We start from the raw sequence: 15,254 nt of genomic DNA, 5'->3' as shown, positions 1-15,254 counted from the left end.
CCAATCGGGTGTTTATAACTCAATATGTAACTGATCGTGCTTAGCTCCGCCTTTTGAATTACTGGGTCTTAGTTTTGAAACGTCAAATAAATCTATCTTAGATTTTCCGAGAAAGGCCGATTTCCCTACTATTTGAACAGTAACTAACAATGGCGTCCGCGTGTTTACGAAATTCTAAACACATTCATTTTAAAAAATGGCCTCTTGTTGGATTGTTACTGGATTTTATTTGTTATTTTATTTTTTTGGCATGCACAGTAACACACTATTACCACTGTTGTGCGGCGGTGTCCTGATAAGAACGGAAATTGTCTGCATTTACCGACTAGGCTAAAGTAATTCACGCCGCGGGTATTAGCTTACTCGGGGGAACGCCAAGCATTTTAGCAAGTACCTCTCGCATTCCCCTTCCGCGGAAGCACTCACTAGCAGAAAAAAGCCCGCGGACTGTTCTGTAGTTAAATAGTGCACATGGAATCATACAATCACAACTAAAAATACCAGGTTCATTCAATATCAATAAAAAAAGTGTACAATCTGATAAAGAGAACATTGCACGACAATTTATTTGTATTTCATTTTAAAATTTCCTATGAAAACATGAGGAACAAATATGTAAAATGAAAGTAAGAACAAAACGGGGTTAATATTTTCATATTGTCATTTGAGACCTTAAGGAACTTTACAATTTTCACAATGCAAAACTCAAAATAATGAAAGTACTTTATGAAAAATAAATATTTAATTTCTAGGCCCATTGTTATTTTTAACTCAGCTGAGATACATTAAAACAAATGTTCTTACTGATGTTCTTAAAGATTAGACAAAGAAAGTGACTTCTAGGGTAGAAACATGCTTGTTTATTTAATCTAGTGACAGATTCGCATGTTTAGCTCACATGACCCAGTTTCAAACTTGGCAGAAATTTGATTGGGACAAATGTTCTGACAAATTTTCATGAAGATTGGCCAATACATTTTGCAATAAGCGCGTTAACCATGTTTCACTTTAGCAATATAAGGAAAACTGCCCCTACCCCCAGTGGCCATGTTTTTTTTCAAGGAACCTGAAAGGTTTTCGAAATTCAGCCGAAATATCTTAAGAACAAATTACCTTACCTAGTTTCGTGAATATTGGACTGAAAATGTGACTTCAAGACAGTGTTGACAAGATTTTACTATAGCCATATAAAGACAAATGCCCCTCCCCATAGCGGCCATGGTTTTAAATGGACAGGAACCACTCTTGAACTTGACCCTGAAATAACTAAATTTTCTGACCAAGTTTCATGATGATTTAGTGTTATAATAGATTAGATTTAGATTATAATTACATATGATGATGATTGTTTTATTGTAAAATATCAATTTATGAAATATATAAAGCACACATTTAACATAAGATTAAGATACAATATGTAAGTGTTTAACGTCATTTCATTTTTGGCGAATTTTTACATTTTTGGCGCCATTTTATATAACGCCATTTATGACGTCATCATGTACAACGTCATTTGACGTTTAAAAACATTTTCTTTGTTATTTAAATTGTGCAGTCAAAAGACTTAAAAATGTAGTTAACATATAATTTCCAATGTTTTGATAAAGGCATTATGCCGAAACGTCAATTAAAGGAGTATAATCAGAGAGTTATAATTTTTTAATATCCCTTCGGATAATTCAACTGAGCTTACAAATTATAACTAGCCACTTTTCCTGTTGATTCGGCCACCTTCGCATTCAAACTCGCGCATGCGTACAATGAACGTCTGCATTATTAAGAAAAATGTGAGATTTAAACAGGAAAATATCTATGTTTCATAAAACAATGAAAAAAATCGTCAACAAACATGCGTAATATCACAAAACTTAAATGTTGAAGTTGACAGCTGGAAGTCAATATCTGCTAGACGTTTTCCTATAGGTCCGTGAATTCGATTGGTCGAACGCACACGCTCTACTGTGAGACTCTGTGTGGGGAAATTGCTGAGACAAACGCAAAGTCTTTCGTTTCTCTATCTTGCAATTACAAAAGGGATCATTACAAAGTTCATGAGATTTCTGCACATACTAAAAATTATTTAAAAACACGATGTGTTTGTGAAACACAATGTCCCCCTATATGATGTTTGACCTTGTAGAATGACCTTGATCTTAACCCTTCACCACTCAAAATGTGCAGCTCTATGAGATACACATGCATTTCAAATATAACATTGCTAGCTTCAATATTGCAGAAGTGACATTACATGAGCAATTTTGACCCATATATTCTGACCTTGAAGGATGACCTGGACCTTAACCTTTCACCACTCAAAATGTACAGCTCTATGAGATACACATGCATGCCAAATGTCAAGTTGCTATCTTCAATATTGCAAAAGTACTCATAAAATGAGCGATTTTGGCCACATATATTTGACATCTGACCTTGAAGGATGACCTTGACCTTGACCTTTCACCACTAAAAATGTGCAGCTCCATGAGATACACATGCATGCCAAATATCAAGTTGCTATCTTGAATACTGAAATACTGCAAAAGTGTACATTAAGTGAGCGATTTTGACCCATATATTTGACCTTTGACCTTGAAGGATGACCTTGACCTTGACCTTTCACCACTCAAAATGTGCAGCTCCATGACATACATATACATGCCAAATATCAAGTTGCTATCTTCAATATTGCAAAAGTTATTGCAAATGTTAAAGTTGGCGCAAACCAACCAACCAACAGACCAACCAACCAACCAACAGAATAACAGACAGGGCAAAAACAATATGTCCCCCACTGCTATAGTAGGAGATATAAAAAAATGCTTTATTTATAATCAAAGGGCCTTTAACTTCCTGAAAAGTGACGCACAATAAACATACAATATAATTGCCTTGTCAACCTTAAATGGACACTGCATATCATTAAATTTAGATCTCGTGTTCCGGAGCTCTCGCACGGAAGCAAAATTTTCATGAGTAAATATCATATTAAATTGGTAAATGTTTGTGTTTTGCAATAAATCAAGAATACATCGCAAACAGGCTTCTTTTAGCGTGTTTATCAGATAAAAAAACTTTCAGAGGTTCTCAGTGATTTTCATAAGTTTAGTATCAGGTGAATTTTGTTATTCATTGGTAACACTTGCTTAGCCATTCATTGCCACCCCTGTGTAGTTCAACTGACCGCTAAAAGTATGAATAGGCAGGACTAGAAAATTAGTTTTCCGCCATTTATAATATGCGTTCTAGATGGTTTAAAATGACGAAAGGACAGAGCTTATAATCAATTAAACAAACATCGCTTTTGTTCCCCACTTTTGTTCCTACAAGAACATAAAAAAAGTTTATTTATTTAATCATTAATTCTTTTATCTTCATTTGTTGTTATTTGTTCATTGATTATTTTAATTTCAGTGTATTAAATAAAACTTTTGTAAAACATTATTGGTCAATTATAAGCAACCAATCTTAAATTTCAACACAGGTTTGTGTGGTGATGATGGCCCTTTAAAGCTCCGCTTAGTTCATTGACACCAATTATTGAAGACTTGACCTGGTGATCAAGTCTTTGACAAAACGTGACCCAGACTCAAACATGATGGCCTTTACATCGTCAAGATAAACATTGCCATAAGAAACTTAATTGTTTGATCAGATTTGTGGATGTTTAGAGCAAGTTAAATTGGGCAATAAATGTCAACTCTAGAATGTTCACACGGTTTTTACTATACCTTTATAAGGAAAACTGCCATATTCCCTAGCAGCAATGTTTTCAAACGACCGTTAGCATTTTTAAACAAGGCCCAGATATAATTGTATAACATGTTCTGAGATATTTTCATGAGGATTGAGTACAGTCAAGTCACCATTACCGGATCAGTAGCGTAATAAAGGGGTTCTGGTGAAAAGCAATTAATGTTATGAGACTTCTTTTATACCAGTTTGATTAAGTATTACCTTTGCTATTTAATTCAGCACATAGTTTTATTTTTAAACGCAGGCAAAATGTATTTGTGATACCTTTTTTTTCAACGCAGAATTCATGCATTAACGGATCAGTTGTAGCCATAACGGATTACGTGATCGAAACCACTCAATTGGGCATCTAACACGCTATTTGAACTGTCGAAACATGAACTGATTGTTTACAATGACCAAGTTACATTGCCAGTTATAAATTATATTTATTTTATATTGTTATTAATTGTTTTACTTATGTGATCTTGTATCTACACTTTACGCATGGTGTTCTTGTGTGAATTATCTGTTGAAAATCCTAAATAGATTGAAAAGATATGGGCATCTTATAAACCATGTAAACTGTTTGAAGTATATCTAATCATTGATATTGAACATGGCAGATAAATAAAACATTAAGCTTGAGATCATTTATTGTAAGAATCAACAAGATTTGCATATATTTTATATTTTAATATAATATATTATCAATATGCATATTATTACGCTTGATCCGTTATTGCCCTATTTCTTCATTTCGTTAAGGGTGTTGCACAATTTTAAACACGAATCAAAACTGCAATAAACTTTTGCAGGCAGAAAGACTACTTAATGGCCTTTAAATTTATGTGTAAACTTCTTACTTTCCAACAGAGTTATAGCATGTGGCCGCGAAAAAATTTCAACCTTGGTTTGGAAATGAGACGGAAGTCAACAAAGTCGTATATACATGTCAGCAAAACATGCCAAAATGTTTGACAAAGAGCAGCTGCGATTACGGCAGAATCAATGCGTTTTAAAGAACAGGCCTTGAAGATGTTGCGTGCAAAATATCATCTAAAAATGTCAACTTTTTATTGCGATCTGCAGTCTTGAACATCAAAGTGAGCCGCTATGGGAAATGATCCTGTAATGGTAACTTGACTGTAACAATGTAACTTTTAGAGTGTTCAGAATGTTTCAATAAGCCAGTAAAGCACCCCGCTCCCTGGCTGTCATGTTTTTCAATATACCTAACTGAAACAATTTCAAACTCGGCCGGACTAATAAAAGTTTCATGAAGATTGGGCTGTATTTGCATGGTCTGATCAGAGCTCAAGATAAGGGTAGTATTTTCGTAATTAAGAATTAATTTTCAAGTCCGTTACGTATTTATTTTAAAATCTGGTTGTACCATTAAGAATAACAAAATCAAGTTACAAATATTATTTTTACATCGGTTCGTATCGATTTGTATTGAGTTCTTTTCGCGTATTAAAGATCTTTTCGGTACTTATATAGAATGGTTACCGGGTTTGTTGAACGAAGCGCATTTTTTTCAAATAAAAGCGGCGTGTACAGTCTATCTGTCAAAGCGCACGCACATCAAACACTTCCGAGTAAATATGTCATCAGTTTTTACAGTTAAACGAAAGCACATTGTGCAACTCAGATCGTTGTTATTGGGGGCATTAACAGGTTGTTCCTGATCAAATTTACGCTTAATAGTGGATTGATTTATATATCTTTGTGGCCATTTTAATGACATTTCTAGTATGATTCTGAGTTGTCATATAATTCTGCAACCGTGAAATAGTTGTCAATGCAGTTTTCGTTATACCGATAAAGTGTTGTGTGCTTTTAAAAGTTATTCTGTCTAATTATGTTATTGACATCCCACATGTGTTCTGTTGTTTTGGATACTGCATTAATTCCTAACACGTATAAATGTGATAGTATAATACTGAATAGACAATGCTGAACTCGTATAAATAAAGTTGCAAGTATGTTTATTTTGATTTTTTTTCGCATGAAAATACACATTATTATTTATTTTTAGGTAATTTAGAAAGGTTAAGAATTATTTTCCAAAACTTAGTAGTAACGTTTAGAATAACATTTCAGAGTTAAGATTTGAAAATCTGGTAGTAACGTTAATAATTTCACAAATCCTTATCTGGAGCTCTGTCTAATGATATAACTATAAATGTCAATCTGCCCCACCCCCTGGTAGCCATGCTTTTCAATGAACTAGAACCATTTTCAATCTTGGCTGTGACATCATAGAGACAAATGTTCTTAATTGACAGCACCAATTGAGTAATGTGAGATGCATAATAGACACTTGAAAATATGACCATATTTAATCACATTGCTATGTGTCAGGGGTCATATTATTTTTTATTTTGCTGGTCAAACACCAATTGGATGTGAGACAAACCAATTGAAATTACAGGCAAACAAGATGTTTTAGACACAAACTAAATATATGTTATTCCATTTATATTACTGTTTTACTATAGCAATTTATAAGCATGAGTAAAATATTATTCATAAATAGACAGACATTTGACTATCAGATACATTTGAACAATTTGTCAAACAATTGTCCCATGTAGCTTACACACGCAGATTAATTATTAAAAATTACCGCTGCCGCCACCGCCTGCGTAATTGATGGTAGATGAAATGCCAATTTGTTTGATTAAACAAAAGATTGGACCCTCTGAATAAGTATGAGCCAAGAGTAGGTCAGTGTCAACGGAAAAATGAGGTGGGGTTGCAGCGTTTTTTTCCTTCTTCATAAAGAACCGGAAAACGGCCCTTTACCAATTAGAAAAAAACTACAAATGTCCCAATTGCTGTCAAAACAAGGATATCAGTAAAACTGATAGATGCTCCCCGGTGATGCTTTGTCGCTATATGGGTTAATTGTGAAGAAAAAAAGTGTGACCTTGAGAAAATCTATTATTAGCCTCGGTGACCTTGAACTGGACCCCAGTGACCTCAAACCTCATCACAAGGTAGAGGTCCATGCAAGGTACCCACATGCCAAATATATAAGAGATCGGTCAAATATTGAAGGTGCTATGAGAAACTGTAACCAAAGTGTTACCTTGAGAAACTCTATTATTAGCTTTGATGACCTTGACCCCAGTGACCTAAAACCTCATCAAAAGTTAGAGGTCCATGCAAGATTCCTACATGCAAAATATGGAAGAGATCTATAAAATATTGAAGGCGCTATGAGAAACTGTAACAAAAGTGTGACGGAAGGAAGAAATTAAGGAAGGAAGAAAGGGCTAAGTGGAAACTTATATATGCTCCCCAAACATTTTCAAGGAGCATAAAAAATATAAAAAATCTTGCCCGACAAGTGAGTCTTAGTGTTCCATTGGTTATGTACTTGTATAACATAGTTAGAAATAGTTAGCAAGGACTGTTTAAAAAAGATTCTTGTAAATGTGATTTGCGTTTTAAACTATCTAGCCATAGTGCTACAATATTTTTAAATTGGATAATGGTTTAATTTTGTCATAATTTTTGTCTTTCCTTTAATGAAGAATTTTTTTACGCCTTCTATACATATTGCGTGGAGGAAAATAAATAACCACAATCATGCAGCTGTAAAAAGTTTTATTTTTAATAAAGTGACAACATGCATAATAGAATAACATATGATACAATTATGGGTTTAACAAACAAGTGTATTTTACAATGACTAACATATGAAACATATGACATAATACAATAGCATAGAATTCTCTGATCACATACTAGACTTAAGAGTAACAATGTGGTATAAAGCAACATAATTATAATATTATTACTACTATATCCAACAAGATAATAAGCTTATGAATCATCATAAAAACATGGAAGAAATAATGCAGCAACTGCGACACACTTGTAAATAAATTACACAATATAATAATATGTGAATAAAAATACATTTTCTTTACATTACAAATGAAGGTACTGTTTCTTTGGTAACACACTTTTTCTGGAGAGAAGAAAAGTGCCATCAATACAATTGAAAGGAAAGGTGAACACCTGCAAGATATCAAGGAAAACTTCATGAGGAAACATTTATGTGTGATATAAATATTATGTATAAACAAGCATTATGTTTAGTCTTTTCTTTTCCAAAAATGTAAGATAAATATTTTTTTAAATTCTATTTCATACTGTAAAATGATGAAAAACTTATCACTAGACCTTGAATCACTAATGACATATTAAAATAAAACAAGAGGGCAATGATGGCCCTGTATCGCTCCACTGCTAAAAAAATGGATGAGACAAAATATCGCAGCATCTACGAATACTAACACATAGGCCCTATATAAGTGTATATTTAATTTGTTTGACCCCTGAGGCGGGGTCAAATTTAATCCCAGGGGCATAATTTGAACAAACTTTGTAGAGGACTTTTACATCTCACATCATTCAAAATGTGGTAGCCCTAGGTCATAGAGTTATGGACAAGAAGATTTGAAAGGTTTTTACAAAATAGGCCCTATATAAGCGAATGTTCAATTTCGTGAGCACCAGGGCAGGATCAAATTTTACCCCAGGGGCATAATATGAACACACTTGGTAGACGACTGAAAGATGTAAGTACATAACAAATGTTGTAGTCATAGGCCCAATGGTTATGGACAAGAAGATTTTTTTAAAGTTTTCACAAAAAAGGCCCAACATGAGCATTTGTTCAACTTTGTGACCCCCATGCGGGGCTAAATGTGTTCCCAGGGGCATGGTTTTAACACAGTTGATAGAGATCTATTAGATTTCACTACATATCAAATTGGGTAGCACAAGGCCTAATGGTTATGGACTAGAAGATTTTTTAAAATTTTCACAAAATAGGCCCTATATAAGCATATATTCACATTTGACCCCAGGGGCATAATTTTAACAAACTTGGTAGAGAACTATAACATGTCACTACGTACCAAGTAAGGTAACCCTAGGCCCTACGCTTATGGACAAGTAGATTTTTAAAGTTTACACAAAATAGGCCCTATATTAGCTTATGTTCAATTTGTGACCCCTGGGACAGGGTCAAATTTGACACTAGGTGCATAATTTGAACTAACTTGGTAAAGTACTATCAGATGTCTCTACATACCAAATTTGGTAGCCCTAGCCCTTCGGTTTTTGACAAGAATATTTTTTAAGTTTTTACAATTGAGGCCCTACATTAGCGTATGTTCAACTTTGTGACCCCCGGGGCGGGCTTAAAATTGACCCCAGGGGCATAATTTGAACAAACTTGATAGAGAATTATTAGATATCACTACACACGAAATGTGGTAGCTCTAGGCCTAATGGTTATGGTCAAGAAGATTTTTAAAGTTTTCACAAAATAGGCCCTATATAAGCATATGCATGTTCATTTTTGTGACCCCCGAGCAGGGTCAAATTTAATCCCAGGGACATGATTTGAAGTATTTTGGTAGAGGACTATTAGATGTCACTACATACCAAATTTGGTAGCCCTAGTATGGTTATAGAGTAGAAGATTTTTAAAGTTTACAAAAAATAGGTCCTCTAAAAGTCCCCGTTGACCTCAGGGGCATAATTTGAAGTGTTTTGAAAGCTGGTCACCCCAGCAACATTACTGAAAAGTTTCATCAAAATTGGACCAGTATTTTAGGAGGAAAAGATTTTTAAAGAAAAAATTAACGCACGCACGGACGCACGCATGCACGCATGCACGCACGACGGACACCGGACCATGACATAAGCCCCTATGGCATTCGGCCAGTGGAGCTAAAAATATGAAGATCTTTTAAAGTTATTGCAGGATCGAGAAAGGTGTGACTGACTGAAGGACTGACACACAGAGCGCAAACCATATGTCCCCTCCGGTGAAACCAGTAGGGGACTTATTACAAAACACAGCACTAAATAATGATTATCATATAATAAACCATTGAGTTTTTACTTACCATATTGATTATGATTTGTAGAAGAAATTCATTTTCCAAGTTCAATGTTTCAGCTGAATTGTCTGGTCATACTTCTTTTCAGAATACTTCAGAGCACTTGAGTTATTGAGCTGATATCATCTGGGACGCCCCACCTCCCTCCACCCAACCACCATGGGTGATCATATAATATGAACTGTAATGAATGACCGGTTTATAAAAAGGTAGAACAAAGCTACAACAAAGCTTAAAATCTAAATTTCTCTTATCAGAGCTTTCATAAAGAAGTGTAAAAGGCGTTACCTTAAATTTCCATGATATTATCTTCATTGGAGCCAGAGCAAAAAAAAAACGGATAAAAACGCGAGTAAAACGGCAGGTTATTAATAAAGTTTTATTGAATCGCAGTCATAAGTTGTTCCAAAACAGCACGGATGAGAAATGCGTTATGTGTACACTAATGAAAAAAGATAAAATGACCATATATCTGTGAAAAATCAGCAGACCAAAACCCGCTGATGATATCAGCAGACCAAAACCCGCTGATGATATGCCAATCTCCTAATGATAGTGAAGCTTCCCATAAAGTTTCATTGAATTCCAGTCATAATTAAGTTGCTGAGGATTGCCCGACAAGAATTGCACTATATGTACAGTTAATGGAAAATTTCAAAGTGCCATAACTCTGTGAAAAATCATCTTTCCAAAACCCACTAATACAAGGGCTGTTTGTAAAACATGCAAGCCCCCCCCCCCCCATATGGGCTGTCAGTTGTAGTGGCCTTTGACCTAATGTAAGTTATCATCCGGAAACCATTGTACTATTTCGAGTCACTGTGCCCTTGACCTTTAACCTAGTGACCTGAAAATCAATAGGGGTCATCTGCCTGTCATGATCAAGGAGGGAGTAAGAGGGGGTATAATGTGGGGTGTGGTAATTAATTAGATGTTTAAAAAAATGTTTTGGGTGCGCGGGGGGTAGGGGGGTGGGGGTGAGAGGGGGGTATAATGTGAGGTGTGGTAATTTATAAGATGTTTAATTTTTTTTTATTTTTTTGAGGAAGGTGGTGGGGGATGGGGGGTAGGGGGGAGTGAGAGGGGGTATAATGTGGTGTGTGGTAATTTATTAGATGTTTAAAACAATTATTTTTTATTTTTTCGGGGGGGGGGGGTGGGGATGGGGAGTTAAGGGTAGGAGGGTGGGTGAGAGGGGAGTATAATGTGGGGTGGGGTAATTTATAAGATGTTTAAAAAAATGGGTGGGGGGTGGGGGTAAGGGGTAGGGTATGAAAGGGGGGTCTAATGTGGGGTGTGGTAATTTATAAGATGTTTAAAAAAATATTTTTATTTTGTTTGGGGGGTGGATGGTGGGGGGTAGGGGGGTTGGGGGTGAGAGGGGGGGTATAATGTGGTGTGTGGTAATTTATTAGATGTTTAAAACAATTATTTTTATTTTTTCGGGGGGGGGGTGGGGATGGGGAGTTAAGGGTAGGAGGGTGGGTGAGAGGGGAGTATAATGTGGGGTGGGGTAATTTATAAGATGTTTAAAAAATGGGTGGGGGGTGGGGGTAGGGGGTAGGGTATGAAAGGGGGGTCTAATGTGGGGTGTGGTAATTTATAAAATGTTTAAAAAAATATTTTTATTTTGTTTGAGGGGTGGATGGTGGGGGGTAGGGGGGTTGGGGGTGAGAGGGGGGTATAATGTGAGGTGTGGTAATTAATTAGATGTCTAAAAAATTGGGGGTGGGGGGTTGGGGGTAGGGGGGTGAGAGGGGGGTATAATGTGGGGTGTGGTAATTTATAAGATGTTTAATAAAATGGGGGGATGGGGGTAGGGGGTGTGGGGGTGAGAGGGGGTTATAATGTGGGGTGTGGAAATTTATTAGATGTTAAAAATGGGGGGTGGGGGTGGGGGGTAGGGGGGCGCGCGGGTGACAGGGGGGTTATAATGTGGGGTGTTGTAATTTATGAGATGTTTAAAAAAAAATTGGGGGTGGTGGGGGTAGGGGTGGTGGGGGGTAGGGGGGTGAGAGGGGGGTATAATGTGATCATAAAAAAACAAATGATTTAACACTGACATGAACAAATATCCTCTATTTATTAAACATGAAATTTAAACGTATTGCTATTGTTTCCCCTGTATATAAGAAAGAAATAATAGTGTATTACCTCCCCTGTCCTGCTTATATTTATATCAATCAACAAAATTAAACATTTACACACTATTTATTATACAAAATATACAAAAAATCTCATATTCTGATAATATTTTTACTGATCCACTTTATTTTACTCAAAGGATGATGTTTCATTGGACTGATAATTATATACTTAGGATAACAGACCAGTTGCTTTAGTTATATTGTTCAGAGTTCGCCCTGTTGGCCGCGTATGCGTTCTTGAGTTATCATCCAAAAACCATTTTACTATTTCGGGTCACCGTGACCTTGACCTTTGACCTAGTGACCTAAAAATCAATAGGGTCATCTGCGAGTCATGATCAATGTACCTATGAAGTTTCATGATCCTAGGCCCAAGCGTTCTTGAGTTATCATCCGGAAACCACCTGGTGGACGGACCGACAGACCGACAGACCGACCGACATGCAAAGCAATATACACCCTCTTCTTCGAAGGGGGCATAATAAACAGACGATATAATGCTGCCATCTTACTTGAATATCAATTAGAACTGCAAAGGAACGAAACATCAATGAATGCATCACTGTACAAAAACATAATGTCATGGTTATAATGGGTGTCCATGATTTAGTTGTATTATGAAGCAAACACAATGACCAGATTTTGTGAACCAAGATTTAATAAATATTTGTTATGTTAATTAATTATCTATTATAAGAATCATTGTTTTTTTCGTTATTTCACTTCAATTAATGTAGATCACTATCAAGGGTTGTACATAGTTGCAATAATCCAACTCATAGCATTTGACCCTCCGGATCACTGAGAGTTGCAACTGATTAAGGCTTTTTTATGTACACTAGCCGCCTGGAATTCAGGCTGAACTTTAATCGGAAGTATGAGCCACATAAACAATTTTCTGGCATAAATACCGGTAAACACAAAAGGATCATAAATATATATCCCTTATTTGCAAATTAAAACACCTTAGGTGACATGTTGTGCTCGCAGAATAATGATATAAATCCAAGTTTCAAACACGTCAAAATTCATGAAAATGTGTTAGTACATGTATTTGCAATGGACAATGCAGAGTATTCAGAATTTGAAAATATGCGAAAATTATACATCAACTATCCTATCGTTATACAGCGACAATCTTTGGAACCACCGTAAGATAGATTGAATTGTCAATTCAAAACTTCCGCTTTCGGTTTGATAACCGTTTCTTATCAAGTTTTTGTTTTGAGCATTTCTCAAAAAAGACACGCAAATTGATGTCGATGGTAACATGACATTGTATCCTGTTTGTTACGATGTATTAGGTTGATTGAACTTGATTTTATAGACATACGTGAGACATATTTATTTTTTTAATGGATTTTGGCTTTCCCAAGAAGAACTCAAAAAGAACAAGGGTTCTAGAATGAATACTCATCATCATGTTTCTCAGTATTTAACATTCCTGCCAATCCCTCTAAGAGTAATATTTACTTCTACCTTAAGTCTGCATTAACATCACACACATCAAAGTGCTATATTTTACTATACATGTTCCATAGTTACCACTTTTTATATAATATGGAAATGGAGCAATTTACCGCAAAAGCCAATAAGAAACATCAAAATATAATATAATACAAATAATGCTACATTCGATCAGATAGATATATAATCAGTCAATATATTATTACAAATAGTATAGCTAGGCGGTATAGAAAATCCGGGACAGAATAAAATAAGATTCTGTGACAGAACTTGCTATTATTTTTGTTAAGTAAATAATTACAAAGAAGCTTACTAAAGTTCAAATACTTCTCCCAATTGTTATTCAAACACGAGAAAGGGAGAACCTACTCTCCCACATCAGATTATAATACACAAATTATAATTATTTTGAACAAAGTTAGCATACTAGTATTATGCGTGAGCAAATCAATTGTCTTTAATGTTGTTGTTTTTTGTTCTTTTTTTGGTCAAAATTAGGTCCAGTATTCCATTTACAATGGAAAAATGTATACATTAGAATTTCCCAAATTGAAGGTTCCAAACATTTTTTTTTATTTTTTTTTTATTTATCTCAACATGGAGTTCTTCTCTCATCAAGCTCCATAAGGTGAACCTCAGTAAATTTATTGAAATGACTTTTATTTTCAATTATTCATAAGCCCATAAACAACAACACTCTTTTCCCAATTTTAGTTAAAACAACGCGATTTTTCCCAATCCAAAGGGACCCGGCCTCATGGTGAAACAAGAGATGTGTTTGTCAGAAACACAATGCCCCCTACTGCGCCGCTTTGATTTGTTTTACCTTTGACCGTGAAGGATAACCTTGACCTTTCACAAGGCCAAATGTGCAGCTCCATGAGATACACATGCATGCCAAATATCAAGTCTCTGTGATCAATATTGCAAAAGTTATTACCAAAATGTTAACCTAGGTTAAAGTTTTGGGACAGACACCCAGAAAGACAGACACACACAATGACAGACAGACAGACCAAAAACAATATACCCCTCTTCTATGAAGAAGGGGGCATACAAAATACTGGTCATCTGCGATAATGTACAGACATCATAGGAATTTGAGTTGAAACCTATGCTTCTTATTTTAGACAAGACAAAGGGTATATTAAATATTCTAGTCTGATCGGGATATAGATTGCTGAAACTTCATCAGTGCTCCAGCTAGGCCTTAATGGAAGGTGTTGTTTTGAGACATATTATAATTTATAAACCCCTTATTACACTTTTATAATTAATGTGTTCCTCAATTAAGACATTAATTTGATTGGTTACATAAAAATGAAAATAATATATTCTAACAATTATTAATAATACAAAAAGTAATGTGCAACAGGGAGCATTCCGGATACGACAGGGCGCTCAAAAGTACCCCTTTGACAAAATACCGTGCTTGAAAGTGCCCTTTTGACAAAATACCGCGCACAAAAGAGCCCTTTTGACAAAATTGCCCCCCCCCCCCACCTTGCCCTTTTCAAATCCTAGCTGGAGCACTGTTCATGATATAATAAAAATTATTCAGAGATTGGTTTCAATATTTTACAGCTGCAAATAGAAGTGAGGTATACCAGTAATGTCAGTCCAAGGGAAACAACTCAAAATGAAATATTGTACCAAACTTCTCTGATCAGAGGATTTCTATTAGCTTAATGGAATTTAAGAAGTATTTAATATATTTATGAAATCGGCATGCACACTGCATATTATACGCTTAATACTAAAGAAATAAACATGTGATAAACATGCTTAAATTTTACCGATATATTTAAGAAACTTCTCATTCAAAATAGTTTGCTTGAATTGATACCAGTGTTTTTTTCTCACCAATTTGGGAATTGGGCCGGGTCCCTTTGGATTGGGAAAAAAATCGAGGCGTTTTTACTTAAATTGGGAAATACGTGTTGTTGTTTTTTTGCTTACACATGCTTCAAAATTG

The sequence above is a fragment of the Dreissena polymorpha genome, chromosome 1 (genome assembly GCF_020536995.1).
Source record: "Dreissena polymorpha isolate Duluth1 chromosome 1, UMN_Dpol_1.0, whole genome shotgun sequence".
Classification (NCBI taxonomy): Eukaryota; Metazoa; Mollusca; class Bivalvia; order Myida; family Dreissenidae; genus Dreissena; species Dreissena polymorpha.
The sequence above is the reverse complement of the archived record's forward strand: the minus strand, read 5'-3'. Positions refer to the sequence as shown.